Source organism: Sciurus vulgaris, assembly GCF_902686455.1.
Source record: "Sciurus vulgaris genome assembly, chromosome: 3".
Lineage (NCBI taxonomy): Eukaryota > Metazoa > Chordata > Mammalia > Rodentia > Sciuridae > Sciurus > Sciurus vulgaris.
Window position 1 is genome coordinate 53,240,151 of NC_136463.1, and position 5,438 is coordinate 53,245,588.

Consider the following 5,438-nt stretch of genomic DNA (forward strand, 5'->3'; position numbering starts at 1 on the left):
GGAACAGGGATTAACTATCAATTTACAGTTCTATAATACAAACCATAAAATAAATGTTAAAATATGTAATACAAAATAACTTATGAACATGTAAAGTTATATGCCATAAAATTATATTTTCTACATTATGCATTTTATCATCTGTATTAAACATACCCCCATACAACTCTTAAAGAAAACTGAGTTTGAAAAAACAATAGCTTTATAAAACAAAATAGGGAAACCAGTTTCTAGCTACCTCGTGCCTCCTTTTTCAGTAAGACCAGACTCAAATAGTCCCTGTTCTTCCCCGTGATCATTTCATTGAGAGAAAATCTTACCTTTTTGTTTCACCTGCTGGATTCCATGACCACACTTCGTCATCCCCTAAGAGGTGTTTGTGACTCAGCCCTTGGAATTCACATTACTGCCATTGCAATCAGGTGTTCTCCTATCTATGTCCTCAGTGGAGGAGAGATCTAGGCTCAGTTTGAAGGTAGGTGAACGACCCTGCTTGGTACCCACACCTGTTTCAACTTTTTATGGAGGATGTGAAATATAAGCTACAAAGTGCCTCTGTGGATTTGACTTTCCACTCACCTTCCAGGGGAAAGAAGGGATAAAGGAACCACAGGAAACACTGTGTAACAGTTCTTGATCCCATTAGGTACACCCCAAAGGAGGTAGGGACCCATTGCAAGGAAGTGCTGACAAGGCTCTGGGGGTGGGGGTGGGTCAGGAAAACCAGCCTTGGGAGGAGTGTAGTCTTCCAATCTTTATGGATGATGTCATTCTTTTAAAATGTTTTCATGGTAATTTTTAAACATATATAAAAGGAAGGAAAATAGAACAAAGAACCCCCTCGTGCCTCGCGCCCAGTTTAAACATTATCAAAACTGTTGTTCTTGCTTTGTCATTTCCTCCCACATGTTTCTTTCTTCTTTTTCTGGAACACTTAAAAACAAATCTCAGATCTATTATTTCACCCATAAATACATCAATATTTATCTCTAGCAGATAAGGACTTGGTTTTTTAACACAGTCATCATGCCAATATCACATCCAACACAAATAATTCCTTAATATTAAATAATCTCTGTTTAGTTTTCCCTAATAGTCTCAAAAATGCCTATTTTCAGTCTGTTCAAATCAGAATCCAGACAAGGTTTATACATTGCATTCAGTTGATACGTCTCAAGTCTTTTAATTTATAGCAGTTTCCACTCTTCTGCTGCATGGATTCCATGGCATTTATTTGTTGAAGAAACTAGGTCATTTGTCCTATAGAATTAGTCACATTGACTGACTGTAACCACATGGGGCCGTTGAAGTGTTCTTTAAGATAAGGTCAGATGTTAAAATGCAAGACCTAGGTGGGTATTTTCAACTCTGAGCACACACCTGGGAAGATTTTAGACATTTCAGAATTCCTGGGCCTGTGCCCAGGAATGATTTCTCAAATCTAGGATAGAGCCCAGGAAGGTGTTTTTCTTTTTTTAAATCTGTCCAAGTGATTGTGATGTGCATTCCCCATTTGAGAATTACTGACCTTGATTGTCGGACTTTTCTCAAAAAATGCCGATGATCCAGAAATAATATAAAGGAGGAGAAGGAAAAGGAAGTGGAGGAGCAGGAAGAGATGGGGGTGACAATACTTACTGAGGACCAAGCATTAATCTAGATTAGGATGATGTGGATTGAGATAACTCTAATGAGAAGAATAAGCGAACTGAGGTACAGGTTTACAAATTTAGGCCCAGGAACCAAAACACTGACTATAAAAATACAAATCTTCAAGTTTAAGACCTAGTCAATGTTTTAACCCTAGTTCTTCCAACAAACATAATTGAGACGTCCAGAGCATTGTCAGGAAATGAAGAGGTAGTGGGGATCAGACCCGCATCCAAAGTGGAAGCATAACCTCTCTAGGTCTGTGGGTTCCCCTCTTTCTCTGTGTTCTGAACTCCCTGCCTTAAAGATGGATTGCACTTAATACCACAGATCAACATCATCCCTTGTGAGTCTTCTTGTGAACAACAGAAAGATGGAAATAAAAGATCATAACATATAAGTTAAAAGGCTTTGTTACACGCAGCACATGGGATAAATTCCCTATGTGGCATATTTTAAAAAGCCGTGTTCTACTGGAGTTAAAAATAACTTATTTCTTCCATTTTAAATAAACATCCATTTGAAAGGAAACCCTTTATGGCTGAGTACGATAAAGTTCTCATTATGCACAGATGTGAGTCAATAGATACTGAAAAGATTTTGGAAAACAAAGTAAAAGAAAAAAAATGAATAAATTTGATTCATTAAAATAGGCCCTACATAATGCAGTCTAAAAAGTACCATTGACAAAATTAAGTCAAAAGCAATAGTTTAGAAGAAAATACTGGCCAGATATTTGACAATTTTATTTTTCCAAAATGAAAAAATATCTCCTACAAATATTTAAGAAAAATAAAAGTAAGTGAGTAAGGGAGAAAAAGGATAAGATAGATACACAAGTAATTAACAGAAGAGAATTTCCAAATGGCCAAGAAACAAAACATGATTGCTATGGTCTGAACATGTCCCCTAAAACTGATGTGCTAGAAAGTTAATCCTCAATGCAGCCGTGTTGGGAAGTGGGGTCTGAAGTGAGGTATTTGGGTCATGAGGACCCCATCCTAATGATGAGATTAATGCTGTTATTAAAGGGCTTGATGGAAGGATCGAGCCAATTTCCCCCCTTCTGTCCCTCATACAATGTGAGTACAGGAGGTCCCTCCCCTCCAGAAGACGTAGAGTGCTATCTTGGAAGCAGAGGCTGGAAATTCAACAGACATCCAAACCTGCTGGCACTTTGATCTTGAACTTTCCCAGCCTCCAAAACCATGAGGACGACACGTCTGTTCTTTATAAATTACCAAGTCTCAGATATTCTCTTTTAACAGAGACAAAACAGACTAAGACAATGACCCACAGAAGTGATAATCAAAGAAGTACAAGCTAGCTGGGCAGGTGGTACAAACCTGTAATCCCAGCGACTCTGGAGGCTGAGGCAGAAGGATTGCAAATTTGAGGCCATACTCAGTAACTTAGTGAGGCCCTAAGCAATTTAGCAAGACCTTGTTTCAAAATAAAAAATAAAAAGAGCTGGTGATGTGGCTCAGTGGTGAAGAATCCCTGGTATCAAAAATTAAATAAACAAACAAACAAATAAATAACTTGGAAAAGGTGCAAGTTAAACAGCAATAAGGGACATGGGTTGGAAGATGGCGTCTCCCACAGACGATTTGGAAGCATCTTTGCTAAGTTTTGAAAAACTTGACCGTGCCTCACCAGATCTTTGGCCAGAACAATTACCAGGTGTTGCTGAATTTGCAGCTTCCTTCAAAAGTCCTATTACTAGCTCTCCACCCAAATGGATGGCTGAAATAGAACGTGACGACATTGACATGTTGAAAGAACTGGGGAGCCTCACCACAGCTAATTTGATGGAGAAGGTACGAGGCCTACAGAACCTGGCCTATCAACTGGGGCTGGATGAGTCCAGAGAGATGACAAGGGGAAAATTCCTCAACATCCTAGAGAAACCCAAGAAGTAGCAGCAGCTCGTGGACAGGTGTCCTGGGGACTCTTCCCAGTGCAGCTTTTCCTCAGGAGAGGCCAGAGGCTGTACCTCAGGACTGCCCCTCTGCCCTGCTCCTGGCGCTCTGTGTCTCTGAGGAGATTCAGTGACCAGAGAAGAATCTGCTCTACCCAAGGATCATCACAGTTACTCCGTCAGCTTCTTAAACTTGGATATTGGTAACACCAGAGGTCCTATCGTCCTTAAAGGTCAAAGTCATGCTTTTTCATTTCTGGAAGTGATTCAGGAGCCCCAGGATCTTCTAGTCGATTTGATTCCATGATGGCGAAGTCACTTGTGACACATTGATTGGATGGTTCTTTTGAGTTGAACTGGATCTTTTAGGAAGTATTTATGATGTGAGGAGATTAGAGACCAACTAGGTTCTGGATCAGACCATGCAGTCTGACCTGTGAACTCTCCAATATAAAATAGGTTCCAAGATGTTTCACCTGGAAAAACCAGAATCTTCTTGAAATTTATATTGGCTTTTAAATTCTATACCTCTCATTATAGTTCTACCCTCAACACTGTTCATTCCCCACCTCCCAGGCCTGACTCCAGGCAAGGGGATCCCTGAGTAGGGCGTCCCTCCTGGAATCAGCTTGAGAAGTGAAAGGTTCCATGCTAGGTCGCATTGGGTTGCAGACCTCAAGACAAATATGAAGATGACCAACAGAACTTTTGAGCTCTGGTTAATCAGTTACAGATCTAAGTGAAGGAGTCAGTATGGCCTGATAGATAAGAAAAGGGCATGATTTATGGGAGTTTCCATTTGATTGAAAACTAGAATCCTAATCAATCTAGTGTGCTATGGGATGGTGACAATGTTTTGTCCACCTCAGGCCCTCATGGCACATATCAGATACTTCACAGAAATATACACACACACGCACACACATACACACACACGAAAGATGAGGAGAATTTCCTCAGTTAAATACAGTTTTTCATGATGTTCTTAGCCAATTATTTATAAAAACCCCAGTGTAAAATCAATTGCACATCTTCTGATGTTTTGAAAAGTACACAGGGTTTCCTGAATTTCATGGAAAGAATATTCCTGTGGTAATAATCGGAGGGAGTTTGGACACAGACTTGTAGTCAAGTTTGTGGTCTTGAATGTCTGCTAGCGCACAGCACTCTTCAATTTAATGGCTGGTCTTTAGCCATTTGATGACATTCGTGCTGATTTCCCATGCTAGAATTAACATTAATTTTTACTCTTGTTTGTGTCACTTGACCATCCAGGTAGTCTTACTTTGGGGCGGTGGGGGGGGGGGGTAATAATTGAGCATGAGACACAAAGGGCAAGAGGGAAAAGGAGAGCATTCTTCTGGTTGGTTGCTACCCAGGAGGTCAGTTGTGGAGGCTTTGATTTTAAGTTAAGCTTATGACTGATGTTTCTTGATCTCCCTAAATGCGATTGACAAGCTTATGCGCATGTGTGTGATCAAAAAATAGTACCATTAACGTCAAATTTTTTCTTTGCTCTGTTTTCGAGAGTTGATAATGTCAGGCACTTTTACGTGTTTGGGGAAATTGAGAAGTATGTGGAGAATACTGGGATACCTCCCCCAAACCAACTCAAGTCTGTAACCGGAAGCCAGGTAGTTGGTTTTCTGATCTGCTTTGGCCTCCTCCTTTTACTGTCATCTTATTCACCAGTACTTAATGTAAGTAGATGTTTTAGAATTGTGATATTTATTGGTTTTGTATTTGTCATCCTTAGAAATGTTAATGATGTATTTTTATATTGATAATATAAATTTATGTACAGTGTATACGTGTATATTTCAAAATGTTAGAGGATTGTACTTTGTATATGATGTTTTCTGTGTCT

The 5,438-nt window shown here is 39.6% G+C and overlaps 1 pseudogene across 1 annotated transcript; it reads left to right on the forward strand.

The window, feature by feature from the left end:
- Nucleotides 1–3,234: 3,234 nt before the first annotated feature.
- Nucleotides 3,235–4,871, forward strand: LOC306658518 (protein lin-52 homolog; annotated as a pseudogene). The gene has a single exon. The product of its transcript is annotated as a protein lin-52 homolog (transcript).
- Nucleotides 4,872–5,438: the final 567 nt, after the last annotated feature.